The sequence below is a fragment of the Agelaius tricolor genome, unplaced genomic scaffold (genome assembly GCF_023055355.1).
Source record: "Agelaius tricolor isolate 1412-34295 unplaced genomic scaffold, bAgeTri1.0.p SCAF_15, whole genome shotgun sequence".
Taxonomy (NCBI): Eukaryota; Metazoa; Chordata; class Aves; order Passeriformes; family Icteridae; genus Agelaius; species Agelaius tricolor.
The window spans coordinates 7,345,001-7,360,198 of NW_027269275.1; the positions used below are offsets into that span (position 1 = coordinate 7,345,001).

The 15,198-nt window shown below is 39.8% G+C and overlaps 1 long non-coding RNA gene across 1 annotated transcript in view; it reads left to right on the forward strand.

Moving 5' to 3' along the window:
* The window catches only part of LOC139596236 (uncharacterized), a 57,346-nt gene that overhangs the window by 30,903 nt on the left and 11,245 nt on the right, over positions 1-15,198 (forward strand). The window contains exon 2 of the long non-coding RNA XR_011681281.1: positions 7,654-7,812. This is a non-coding gene — a long non-coding RNA (uncharacterized lncRNA). The remainder of the gene's footprint in view (positions 1-7,653; positions 7,813-15,198) is intronic.

Here is a 15,198-nt window from a genome sequence, read left to right on the forward strand (position 1 = left end):
GGAAGACCTGCAGACACACTTCCAGCAAAACAGAAGTTCATCAGATGTTATTTTACCAACCCAGTAGAAGTAGCCATCAGCAGAGAAGAGGAAACCTAAAGCAGCTTGGAGCATCCAGAGATTCACCAACAGGACAAACAAGCTGGATGGAGGGAGTCAAATTTTCCAGGACCTATTTTGCCATCAATACTTTGAGGGGAGTTAAGGATACAGGAAAAGAAAAATATCCCAAAGTGATTATTCAGCCAAGAGGACTTATGCTCCTAATTGCTCGTGTGCCTTTGAAAGTTCCCTACAGCTCTTTGCATTCAATTTTCTCTTATTTTGAAGATCAAAACAATGATGCAAAGTGCCCCTATTTAACTTAAGTGTTCTGACAAGGCACACAGACTATTCTTCAGCATTTGTGCTGTACGTAGCCATCAGAAAATCACACGTTTATTATGCATACAGAGTTCTTGCTTGATTGGAAAGCATTTTCCATATTTTGCAGGGCAGCCCAGCTCAGCAGCCAAGAGCACAGCTCCTCCATGGCAGACGCGGTGCGAATACTCACGGCACATCCCAGCAGAGTCCCTGGCTGGCTGCACATTCCCAGCCCTGTCCCACAGCCTTATCCCTCCTCTGAAGCCTGGAGCAGGTGGAAGGACTCTGGAAGGACCATGCTCTTGGCCTTTTCCTGCCCAATTGCACAAGGTTAATGAGACCTGCAGAGGAATCTCTGCTGGAGACAGGGCAACACGAGCCTTGCAGAGCATCACATCTGGAGTCCAGAGGCGCCTGCCTCCCCCCTTTGCATTTGCTTCCCACTCCCTCATATGGAGCAGGATCAGTGATTCCCCTTTGCAGAGCTTGAACAAGGACTGGGGAAGAGGAATAAAGGGGAAAGGAGATTCGAAAATGAAGTCTAGTTATTTTTTAATCTCATACCTGAAATTTATAGCATCATTCTCCCCTCTGAATAAACAACTATTCTGTCCCCTCCAATTACAACGCACAAAGCTGACTGCTACATGCAATGTCAAATTTACACTGGTGCCTTTTATCAGGATTTCCTTTCATATTGCTCTCTAAGCAATGACTTTGTAAGGAGATTAACTGCATTATATGGCACACATTAAACAAACCCACATGTATACAACACAGCTTTTAAGAGATTTCTCTTTTCCCCAGGATAGCCCTTCCTGTCTTAGAAGGTCTTGGTTTTTCTTGGTTTTTAGCACCTTATCCCTCAAGCACTGTTCCACTACCACCACCACCAGAGAGGAGTTCAAGCCATATCCAGTATCCATCAATACTGCCAATAAATCAGGTAGAGGTAGATTTATTATTCTTATTCCATGAGGAAATTGCTGATCAGCTCTGCTTGTTATCCGAGATAAAGGCTACAGGAAAAAATGCAGAGACTTGCAATAAAGGCAAGGCATACATTTTCCTACAAAGGAATCTTCTAAAGAGAATTCCTTTAAAAAGTTCATTCAGTTTTCTCCTTAATACTTGTTCTTTTTTTCTTAAGGTATTCTCTCACTAATTTCTACAGTTTACAAAACCCAGACTAAATAAAACCTGACAAAAACAAATCACAATCTTCCCAAGTGCCATGCAACCCACAGCAACAAAACTGACAACTTTATATTCATTCAGTGACACAAATTGTGGCCACCATAGATGTTTTCCAAGGGACTATCTAGCTCCTGTAAGCACCAGCTTCCAGGAGACTGCCCAGAGTAGCAATTTTTTGCTGAAATGGATCCCAAATACTCGTGTAGTTGGAACATGGGCGGACTCTTCCTTCCCACAGACTTACCTGGTACCAGGCAGTGACACCCAACAAGAGAACCTGGGTGGGTGAAGAGCCAATTTTCTCCCTCAGGTTGCTTTGTTTGCTTTCCAAGGATTAAGCTGGTTCCTCATGTGGGATTGTTCCATTTCATGTTTCCTGCTCACATCCACACAGCACTGTCCTCTCCCAAACCTGCAGATCTGGGATACTGGAGGGGCTGTCTCCCCCTGCCACTCCTTCCTGCCTTCCCTTGCCTCTTTTCAAGACTGTGGAATGTTTATTCTCCCAGCTCCTTTTGCTATTATCACATCTCTTCCATCACCTGTAGTGCTTTTCCTGATTTCTATTGCTCTTTGCCACATACTTTTCCTTGACTTTCTGTCAACTCTCCTGGCATCCCTGAAAGTTTCCATTTTTTAATTCTCTACCTATCAAATCTACTAAAAGAAAATTCTGCAGAATGACTGATCTTGACATACAGGTCTAAGAAAAAAAGGGGTTTTTTTAAATTACTATTACAAATACTGAGTATTATTACTGAATCAGTAAATGAAAAACAGATAAAATATGCTTCTCTTTTTGTAGGGGCTGAAATAATTAAAATGCATGATGTAATTGTCCATACTTTTTCTGTGAAAATAAGAAACCTACATTCAACAACTCCATGTTCAGCTGTTTTTCCAGCTGGAAAGATGGAAAAAAAAAATTAGAATATCCATTCATTCTCTGAAGAGGAAGCGACCAATCTTTACACAACACAAATTAGTTTATCTAGAACTAATATTTTATATTTAACATAGAAGCTGATCCAAGATCTTGGCTTTATCTAGATGAAAGGCAGGCTGCTTGTATATTGGTGAGGCAATCCTACTTAACTAAAGCTAGAATTTTGTACATGGAAACTACTTCTATAGGAGCAAAATTAAGGGAAATAAAAACCTGAAAAGTCTGAAAGCAGTCATCAGCCAAACCTTTTTTCAAATGGACATTTTCCAGGTACCAAAATGATGAGAAGGCATTATACACGCAGCCTAAGAATTTATTGAGGTGAGGCTGCACTGTGTTCATGTAACCAGAAACATCAAGTTTCCCTCCTCTAGGGTACCCCTCTGGGCTTTAGGCACGCAAATGATGGAACATTTGCACCTGGAAAGAGACCAACAAAACAAAAATGTCCCTAAGATACTAGAGTAACACACATACACACCCACACCTGTACTGAGAGATTGATTTGCCTTCCAACAGGAACTACAATCCTACAGTCTCTATGACCCACAGACCTCAGGAACAAAATTATGCTCACTCCTTACAAAACCATATCTCAGAGTGTACCCTTTGCCCTCCCAGAGGGGCAGGAATGGGATGCTCACCCAGGGTGGTATTAGAGATGTGTCCAGCAGGAAGGAGGAGCAGAGCCAACCCCCTCATTATTCAAACACCCATGTGATGCTGGGGACACCAAAGCAAGGAGTCACCTTGGCCAGGGCCAGCTGCAGAGTCAGCAATGGAGCCTGTGAGCTCCTGCTTGCCCTTTCCAGCCCCAGGGAGGGATTCTGCCTCTTCCTCAGCAGCCTCACACACAGAGCAAGCACCACTGCAGGTGACTTCACCACGTGGCTTTGCTTCCCTCACACACACTCAGGTGTGCCTGCACACATGCCGACACAGGGGCACATATTCTGATCCTTTCATTTGTTGCAACACTGCATCCATGGTAAATACATCCATCCTGCTGCAGTAAATCATCATTTTACAATGGATATATACCTATATTATTACTGTAATACTGATGTACTGAACCATTAGTATAAAAAAGCAAGCAGGTGATAAAAATGATGCAAAGACTCCCATAAAGTAAGAAACAAAACCCAAACTACTGTAGCAAACATTAGCACTGAGATAAGTAAATTAGTGATGATTCTGGAGATAAATTAGTGGGTAGATAGGAGTAGGTAAAGTATATGTGTCTGCTTGTATCTTTTCCAGTTGGGAGCTGTGAGCTGCCTCTTCTAGAATCTACGTAGTGTCAGTGCAATAATATGGATGGATATTTAGGACTAGGCTATGACCATGACTCTGAGGCAATTGCCTTCCATAGAAGTCAGCACACCAGCAAATTTCATCCTTATTAACTTCGCTGCTTTTATACATCGCACTAATTAAAAACCCTACCATAAAAGTTGCTCTCAGACACTTTGCATAGAGTAAATATGCTGTGGGAATCCAGTGTAACTGCAAATTTGCCTCTAAGTAGAAAACAGTCAGTGACCCTGAAGAGATCAATTTTTAGGCAGCCATACAAGGTATCCATGGAACAGAAAGATTAACTCTTCTCAGCACATTTCAAGACTCCCAGTGAAACCAAATCTTCAGAGAAAACATAAATTCAGAATGGCTTTGGAATCCAGACCTAATATATGGAGAAACTTTCAAAGCAGGTCATTTATTTGACATAATTGTGCTAACATCCCTTTAAGCTGTGCAAACCAGAAAGATCATTTCAAAATATTAACTTATTTCTTGCTATCAACAACAATGCAATTAATTCCCCTCAATAAAGATTGTTTTTGCAAAAGAGCAATAAGGTGCCTCTGCAGGGGGCATCATTATCATTAAATAATCACACCCCAGGAGACGGGAGGCACTGCGCTGCACCATGTACATTTTAGCACTCCAGAGTATGATTAGTTTGTGTTAACCACACCCCAGAACAGCTAATTGGGAAAAGACTATAAATTGAGGAGGGTTCTGGATTTCTTTTATTTTTGGAACTAACAGGGAAGCCAGGAGGCTTTTACCAGTCCCATGGAAAAGGTGGCCATGTGTGACCTGGCAGGGCCATCTTGCTCTGGCTGTCACTGGAGCCCATGACACCAGCCTGCTGTGGTAATGCACTTTCATATCTGCAGCCTCAAAAAATTACATGAGCCATCCCCCATGTGTAACAAGGGGGCTAGGTGAGGACTTTGGGATAGTGTGTCTTCATATGAAAACCAAACCAGGCTCAGCTGTTCTGCTCAGATAGAATCATGGAATCATTAAAGTTGGAAAAGACCCCCAAGATCATCAAGTGCAACCTTCCACCTCATACCATATCAAGAAATGCCACATCTACTCACTTTTTGAACACTTCCAGGGATGCTGATTCCACCACTGCCTATATATATGCAGGAAAATACACACATATTATTTTAATAAAAAGGCTTCTTCTTATCTGCTGGATGTTTTATATCATTTTGGACAGTTTGCTCTGATATATGGCAAGCCTTTGGAAATAAATGGAATGTTTTAAAAATACATCCTTCCAGAACATAGACAATTGCTTTGCATGGTGCTGGATTCCTGGGGACTCAGTGGTTGGGGTTTTTTTTCTCTGTTTAAACCAATGGTCTTTACCAGAATTCACCCTGGCAATTAGATACCCCTGCTATGCATGGAAGCTGTGAGGATTACACTCTAGATTTGTCAATTTTCCCCTGCTGAAAAGAACACATAAGAAAATTGTGAAAGAGCCATCTCACAATTTGGTTGGGAGTAAAGCAGAAACCATCTCCTCATTTTGGAGGTGAAATTCAAGCCTGCTTTGACAGCCTGAGGCATGACTTCAAAGGCAGCTGCATGGGCACAGGATCAGCTCTGTGTACCCAGAACCATGAGCAAGGGGAAAGAAGCTCAATGCCCACCCCAGAGTGAGCCAAGTCTCGCTGCTGGAGTCCCAGCAGCCCTGTCCTGGGACACTGCAGGCCCTCAGGAGTTGCTCAAGATGTAGGGGAAGCAGGAATGCAGGAGAATGGAAATTCCTCAAGGGATGGTGGGGACACCATAGAGATGCCCCCCATGGCTGTGGAGGGCACACACCCAGGACAAGGCCACACGACCAGGGACAAAGAGGATTCCACAGCCACCTGAAGACTGTGAGAATCTATGGCCACAGCAAGTCCTCACCACACACAAACCCTCTGGGGGCAGGGTATGATCCCTGGACCTGTGCAGAGCAGATTAGTGAGCAGCACTTGTTGCTTGTGTTCCTAGCCTGGGCTATCTCTATATTCAGTGCTGTTACCAATTTCATGTCAGAAATTAAGACTGAAAATTTCCTGCAAGACCTTTGGGCTGGATGCACCAAGTCTTACCAAAGAGCCCTCCTTCCTCCTCAGGAGCCAAGAATTTTGCTGGGCTGGGAGTGTCATTAAAGCTGAATTAGCAAAGCCTCTCCCATTTGTGGGTCAGACCAAGATGAACAATGGCTGTTAAGAAAATAAGACAAAAATGGGGAAGGAATTAGAGATACAGTAATTCAAATGAAACAAACGATACCATATGCATGAAATAGCAATATAATTATTGTTAACACAAGTTATTTTATAATCAATATTTAAAGTATTTTATCAGGAGTGTAACTGATACTTCATGACTATGTATGTGCAGCCAGTAAGGTATAGATTTATAAAAATGAGGGTTATCATAGCTTCAGTGTAGCAAGGCACAGCCGTTTTAAAATTGAAATTCTCAGATTTTATCAGTTATCTCTTTCCACAGGATAATGTAACTTTACAATTACTTAGCTCATAAAGAACTAATTTCATTCAGCTTCCAATAAATACTTTCAAAATAGGAGTCTATGGCAAGATTTCTTGAGTGGTCGAATCATGAACAATAATGGTCATACAGACTTTGAAGGAAAGTCTTGATAATGAGATTAATACCTGCAGGCTTCCCTCACAAAGATGTAGTTTTATAAGCAATTAATAATATCCTCCTTTTTCTATTTTTTTGTATTACAAAGAAAATAAGTTATTGATTTCAACTGCAAAAATAACTATTTGCATAACATTGTTGATTGTATGTTCTACTAGCACAATCAGGATTAATTGAAGCAAAATATTTTATTATTTTTAAATGGGTAAAGATTTTATATATATTAGCATTTGAATCTGATTAGAACAGTCTGTTTACCAGCACTATTAGGAGCACAGCTCATATTACCATATTCAATCCACACTATGGCATAAAGCCTTCCTGTTGACACCTCTGTACAGACTTGTGGGCAGACCTCTGAAGGTATTCCTACATTTTAAAAATGATGAGTACTAGCAACTATTTCTCAGGTTTTCTTAAATTTTAGATATGATGTTCTTAATTAAATATTGAGTGAAACAGCAGCCAGTGATCTATGGGAATTTTGCCACTGATTTTCATTTTATCCACCTGATAAACCCCATTTTTAGCCCCATGTTTGAATGTGTGAGGAAGCTCACCTGGCAGAAGGGCAGCCAGAGCCCCTGAGTGCAGTCTGTGTCAATTGGTGATGGAGGTAGATCCTCTGCCTTTAGGTGGTGCTTCTGCTCTGGGAGGGAAGTGTCAGGTGCCACAAGTTTGACAACCGGGATACACCCCTGACCTGCAACAGGGCAAAGCCACAAGGCTGTGATGAAATAATGGAATTCCCACCATGCTTCAACCTTCTCAACTGGGCATATTTCTAAACAGATCACATTTGCTATGAAACCACATCTAAACTTTATTTTATATTTAAATTGTATGCATGGTTACCTTAAATTAACTAGTTTTTGAGAACAGCTTTTCAGCGAATACAACAGTTTCAAATGTAGAACTGAGGCAGCCCAGTGATACCACTTTTAAGTTGATGAACTAGTCATGCAATATACAGGCTCATTTAAAAATTTATATTCATACTCAGGTTCTCAGTCTGAGTAAACACCAAATTCTTTCTGGTTCCCAGACTGAAAGACTTTTTTTTTTTCCCCTGTAGTTTATTTTTAAAATTAATTCATCATCAACCAAATGACTGACATCACACTGAGCAGGAGCTTTGGTAGCATCTTTTCTCATCTGATGTTTCCCTCCAGCCACCAGCAGCCAGACAACACGTGTGCTTTGCTGGGCCAGGTGTCTGAGAGAAAGAAAATGCATCCTCTGCTTGAAACAGCAGCACTGGATTGCTGTGGCTAGAAAAAAGTGGGAGTTCTACTACACTGGAGGTAGGAATGGATCACTTCGTGTGCATGGTAAGATTTCACCTTTTGCTCCCCAGCTCAGCCACCATCAGAACATCAGAGCTGGTTTTTTGTCTAGCTGGGTTATGCACAAATTTTGGACTGTCACCAGTTCAGGAGAGGAATCTCATCTGATCTGTTTTCTCATGTTTGCTTTCCCTGAACAACTCCCAGTTGAGATAGATGCAATCAGAGATTTAACCAGAGAATTTTCAAATCTTCCCATGGAAATTAACTTTTTTTTTTTTTTTAATAGTATGAAAGAGAACCTTTGGGGGGGTGACGAGGTGGCAAGAGGGAGTGTCAAGATTCACGGACATTAGGCTTTAAAGATGAGTACTATTTAGAACTATTTCTTTGCCCCAGTATTTGACTAGCTCAACTTGCTAGCAGGAGAAAATAATTTTAAACTCAAACAAGTTCTTGAATTTCAGCTGGTTTGAATTTTTTAAATCTCTGATAGTCTGGCTAGTCATCCAACATGAATAGAAACAAAAAAAAATGACATAAGACCAGTCCACAGGCAGTTTAACCGGCACAGAAAGCACAGAGAGAAAAATGCAGCAAAAAATTAAAGGAAAATTCTAAATATCTAATAAATCTGAGAACTTCATAAACATTTTACACAGAAGAAACAAAATATGGCAACTAAATTATGCATTCAGAATCGTATGCTTAACTGGGATACTTTGCACTTGGATTTTGGTGAATGCCGCTTTTAATTCCATTGCAGATGTTCGTATTCATAACACGACTATGCCCAAATTTAGCCAATATCAAACTGCTTTTATATGTATACTACAAATATCAAATGCCTGCAAAAGAGGCAAGAATTAAAAAGTAGAGAATATAAACTGGACTGTGAAAGAGGAAAAGGAGAATAGATGAAAATCATTTTTAGAAACATCAGTCCTTGGAAAAATCACTATTAGCAAATTATCGGTTGCTTCTTCAAATGATAAGACTTTTAATCAATATGCAAAAAAATAATCAATTCCATCTCTCATTTTTTTATCCTTCTTTCTTTTGCTTTCATATTTTATGTACAGTAACTCACATTTCTCAGCCCACTGTGTAGCTATGAACTGAAAGCAAATATTCAGACAGTAAATGAAGCTGCAGTTTGTATTTATAATGCTCCTATAACTATGTATATATATATTATACAATCTCAATCTCTGTTAAAAAAAGAAGCAGTTCAATAGAAAGAGATCATTTTATTAAAAAATCATGAATGCAACTGCACTCATTCAACCTTAGAAATGTTTTGATGGCTTTTCAGCGCTGCAATATATTTAGATGGGAATATGTCATTAATATAAACAGCAGAATAGAAACTATTAAACTAACACAATTTAAAACTGAGCAAACCTGAGTATTTGATTAAAGTTTTTGTGCATTCTATACACTTGAACAGGTAACATAGAAGCATAATATTTTTGTTGATTTTTAATTTGTTAGAAGTATTACAATTGAAAAGCTAAATTTTCCAGTAGTTTGTATTTAGAAATTAGAAATCTGGACCTGTAGGAACTTCTTTAGTCTTATTTTCCGGGCTATACTCTGAATTTCAAGTGAAGTTTAAGACAGAAAGCAGCAATGATGCACGTTATAGGAACCATCTTCTTTGTTACAAAGCAGTACTAAATGTGCTGAGTTTGAGTCAGTGTACATTTGGTAACTTTCAGTGATAAGAATAAAATCCAATTCCATATATGCTTAATGCATAAAGAATTTTTTAGAAGATTTGCAAATAAAACACCATGGTTAGAAAGGTCATCCATTAATATGTAGGCAAGCCTTTAATGGATGTGTTTATTTTTCTAGACTGAATAATTAGCTGAGCATTTTTCCCCCAGAATAACATTGCATTGCATAAATGCAGAGACTTGCTTACTAAAAACAATTTAAATTGCACCTCGCACGCAGTATGTGCAACAACTGTGCTCCTCTCTCTAGGATATTAGGGGTAAATTTTTAAAGCAGTGCACAGAACATAATCTTGTTATTTCCTAAATGGATTTGTGTGCTTAAGACTCACACACAGCTTTGAAAAATTACCCCTTCAGAAGATTGACCTGGGCAAGGAACTGGAGTTTTAAACCTGGATTGAAGCAGAAGTTGTAACCCAGCTTGGCAGCAAAGGCTGGCTTAGCAAAACGACTTGCTGTAGTCATACTACTGTTTGAATGGCCAAATTAAAGAAACTAATTCTTATTCTAATCACATCCAGTGGAATTCTGATATGCTGACACCCAAAATTATGGCTCTGTCATTAGAGAGAGAATGAGTGGGAATGTTTTGAAATTTTTTCTGTAAATTATGAAATAGACAGGGGCCCAAATGACAAGATATGACACTTTTGTTTTTTGATTATACAGTTAAAAGTTTTTAGTACTCAGCTTCATTTCAAGGGTGAATCACATCAGAGTGGATCTAATCCAAATGAAATACCTTTAAGATTCTTACTTCTTCAACTATTAGAGATCTATCATGTCTCCTGCATGAAGCCTCATTTTCGTGTTAGAACAGATGGGCAAAATTGTCATTAACAGAAACTGACAACTCTAAAACTGAAATATAGATTTAGAAAGAAATCTAATGAATTAAATCAATGTTATTGCAATGAAAGCCAAAGAAATTAATAGTGATTTGTAAAGTTACCCTCTATTTTAACCTCAGTATATTTTAGTCAGTGTGATTTTACATTCACAATACCTTTTCAGACTCATTGTTAATGTCTTACTGTGTAATACACTCTTGTCTTAATATATCATCCATTCTTAGGAGAGTAGGACTCCCGGCTCCATTCAACCAGATCAGCCTGCAAGATGCTGAGAAACATGAAAAATCCAAATTCAGTTGCATTTCCCCCTGTCCTGCAGCACAGAGGCAGTGGCACTCAAGTTTCATGCACTTCTAGAGCAGACCCCCTATGTTTACACATTTCTAATCAAAATTACTTACAAGGATGCTCAAAACTCACTTCAAATAAACACTTAGTTTTTTTAAAAGCTTATTTAAAGTATATACGTCATTTCTTTCCAGCCCCTTATCTCCAAAATGAAACATTTTCCAGCTAATATGTCTTGCTAGATATGTGGGGGTGGTTTTCTTTTTTCATTTGCATAGTAATACAACAATTAAATTTTTGGATACAGCACATATAAAGCCCTGAACGAGGACAAGTACCTTCACATTGTCCAAGGACACTTTGTTGTGAAACTATGGAAGCCACTAGGCAATATATCAGATGGTTATAAATTAATTATCAGAGTCAAAAGACTCATCCCAAATTGCAATGGGAGCAGAAGCAACACTCCCAAAAGCCCTCCCAGGCGGAACAGCTGCAAACTCTGCTAGTCAGAACTGCTCTCACCCTGCCCGTGCTCACAAAGCTGCAGGAGTCTTGGTTTAGACAACTTTCAACAAGATAACTGTTTTCCATTTAGCCCTTTTTCTTTCTCACATAGAAAGGTTTGTTTTGGTAATCTGCAAGGAAAGAAAAGGCAGAATTCCATAGAACCCCTTTACTTTTGTATGTACAGGTAGGCAGCTGCATGGAGTCTCCTTTCCTAGGGTCTTCCTCCCTCAAAACCATCTGCACACAGTCCTGAGCAACGTGGTCTAGGGGACCCTGCTTGAGCAAGGAGGTTGGACTAGAAGACCCCCAGTGGTCCCTGCCAACCTTACCTATTCTGTGATTTAATAGCACCAGTGTTTATTCATATTGCAAGGCAAGGCTTGAAGTAAAAAAAGCAAAACAAACTGTACAGCTGAAATACTCGAAATGGTGCTAAAAGCTCACACCCAACAGCCTGATGGAGAATTCAACAAGAGAAATGAGGCTTATGTAACTGGTGATACTAAACCTGAGTTAAGAAAACAAAAGTATTTGTGCTTGGTTTCTTTTTCAGTAACCACTCAGAAAGGGAAGAAATACAAAATTTGAGCTGAATCCTTTAAAGCCAAAGACCTGCTATTTTCAGCTCTATTTCAAACCACAGTGTCATAAAACTGTAGCTTTGCGTGTCATATGTTTCAGCAACTGCTGTTTATAATGTCATGCAAGACCAATAACATATTTGATTGTAAAAAGTATTTATTCAATTGTCTATTTTACCAAATAAAATCTGGACTCAATATTTCTACTAGCAGGTTTATATCACTTCCCAGTCCTACTTTCTTTGCATCTCTTGGCTGCCCTGCTTTTATAAACCCAGCAGTTTTCTGGCATCTTGCTTTCACCTGCTTTTGTAGTGGGTAGAGGCAAGGAGAAGTCCAAAGAGGTGTGCAGATTGCAGCACATTTGTCAGCATGGAGATAACAACAGGCAGGGTGAGAACTCTCCTCCCCTCAACCCTGACTGTGACCATTGAGTCACCAACAGGCAGAATATTTCATCTTAGTTCCTACAGAGATCCTGAAAGAATCTCAAAATAGATCCATGATATTGGGTCTGGAATTTGCTTACAGATATAGGCATAGGACCTTGTCCAACCCGATGAGGAGTCATCAGCTGGCTGACAACTCACTCACCATACACGCATGCAAAGCAGCAAACACACATCAGCTGCTTTGGAAAATAAGGTCTGTGGAAGAGAAAGAATCAGAAAATTATTTCGGAAGCTCAGAGACTTAGTAATGAAGGCAGTGTTCAAAAGATACTTAAAGAGCATTACAGACAGAGTAAGGGTTTAAAGCGCTATTTTTAGTAATGTTCAATAAAACATGCATCTGCTATATGTTTTTGATTTCATGAGGAAGCTTTTTCTTCGTGACACTACAGCAGGCTTGTCAAACTTCAGTCTGGTACAAATCATTTGATTGAAAAGTGCGACAGAGACACAAACAACAGGATACCACCTCCAGAAACCTCTTTTTGTTTCCAAAAATTTCCATTTGGATTCAGAGGCTGAGGATCAAGCCAAACAAAAACACGGTGTGCCACTGAAATGAAGATGTTTTATTGAGAGCAATCTCGTGCCAGCAATATCCGTTATTCTCCCCACATGCAGCAAACTTGCCCATACATTTTTTAAATGCAACTAACCTTATTTTATTAAGCAGATCAATCTAGAGTGGAAAGCGTGATTTTAATTGCAGTTTTGCGTGTAGCAGTGAGAAGATTTGGGAATTCACCATGCACCTTTTGGGGGGCTGACCCCTCCAGACCCCGCCACACTTCCCGAGTTTCCTGGTGCTGGCGGAGCACCCCAGACAGGTGTGAGGTGTTCAGCACAGCCTCACTCCCTCAGGCATTTGCTCCCCTATTTACACACCCTGGGTGCTGAGCCAGCCCTGAGCCCTTTCCCTGCTGCCCAGGCTGTCTCAGACCCCCAAGGGGGGAGGGAGAGCCAGGCAGGGCCCCTGGATCTCTGCAGCCGAGTGCCACAGGCTCTGCCTCCCCAAAATGGATGCGAGGCAGTGATCTATTTTACTCCTCGTGATTAGTGCCAGACTAACTGTTCAAAGGGAAGCCAGCGCTACTTCACTAATTTAGTCACATACAATATTAGGTCTTTGAAATATGCCTTATGTACAGCCTGCATTACCTTCTACAGACAAATACAAAAACATGGTCAACATTTGCAGTAAAATTATCATAGAAATGCCATCTGAAACCTTATTTCCTTTTGCAATGTGCATTTCACAAATAACTTGTATTAAAATTATGTTTTACAGGGCAGAAATAGAAAACAAATACTCCTAGTAATTTAAACAGGCATTTGCATAACATGACTAAAAACATGTTAGAAAAAGAGTTCTGCAGCTGGAAGACTGAGGTAAAAATACAGATACAGTGATTTTAACACTGAATGTAAAAATGTCTTTTAGCTGCCATAATTAGTGAATTAAAGTGTACTTTCATCAAAACCATTCTAACTAAGATTACTATTATTGTTCTCACATGCTGCTTCCTGCTTGTTCAATAGCACAGTATTAGTAACAGGTAAATCACAGATTTCCAGAAAATCTCTTCATTGTAACATCACCCAAAAATATTACCTCGTTCAAGCCTCTGCCTTGCAAAAGCCACTTCCTCTCATGACAAAATTGTTATTTACAAAGCCACACTCTTGCTCAAAGTGTTTTAATATTAATTATGCCTTTTGTTTAAAAACTGGATTACCCTGTGACACGGAGAGTTTACAGGAGCACAGGAGCAGAGTGATGCCAAGCCCAGCAGCTCTGGGACCTGGGAGTGCTGTTGGGTGGGTGCTGGCCAGATTCTGCTCTTGGTGACAGGCAGGAAGGTGCCACTCATGGCTGGGCTGAAATTATAAGTAACTAGAGAAATGTTTCCTACCAGAATAAAAGAGGCAATGGAGGCAGATGCATGGGGGCTGCAAGGGCCATCAGGAGCAAGTCCCACTGGAGGAGGGAAGGAAAGAGGCAGTGGTCACTCCTGGGAGCTGAAATAAGATTATCAATGGACTTCAGACAGGCCACATCAGACCCAGCTTAGGCGAGATTGGATTAGGTATTTTAAGCCTTCCGGCACGAAATTCTTCTATGGAGAACTCCTCTGATGGTCTATAGGAACTTGTAGTTCTCATTTAAAAAAATTGTGCTATTCTCTACAACACAGAGATTCTTAAATATTTAAAAGCCTCCTCCATTGGTTGTTCATCAGATTGATTACGATGCATATTTCAGCAGTTTTTTTCTAAAAATGCTCATCAGAGGATCAAGAAACGAGGTGTTCTGTGTGCTCTACATTGATTCACACTATTTCATTTTAATTCCAAAATACTGAATTCAGAAAACTGCCAAGAAAACAAAGCAGGAAATGTTTGTGTTTTGCTGTATGTTGCATATGCTCTATGGTAACCAAGAACACAAAAGAAATAGATGATGTTGCATTTCTCAGCCTATCATTCACTAGCAAGCAAGCAGAGGAATAAAAACCAGAAGCACTGTAACTTCCCTCTGAGTACCTGCATATTTTTTCTTCTAACTTGGTAAAGAACAGAAATCTGACAAGCTTCATATGCTACTTACCTTGTTTGAGCTCTCTCATTCAAATTAAATTTAAGTATAATTTCACCACCAAAAGAATAAAGCCATGCATATATCCTGAAAATTAGCATCAAACTAGCCCAGTTTAAATACCTTTGTGAAGGGTTAAAGAGGGTGGTTTTACTTTGCCTCTACCTTTGTGAGAAAAGTTCAGAACCAAACAATCTTGTCCAGTTTGTACTTTCAAGGATACAGATCAAATGTATCTTATCACCAGATAAATCTGACATTCCTATCACCTTTGAGGCACACTGAATGCCTGCTGTGTTACTTTCCCTCCTAAATTACCTTCACAAAATATGGCACCAATAGTTAAATGAGTTTATTAGTGATATCTTGGTGATTTAGAGGCAAGAAATGTTTCCTTGACACTGC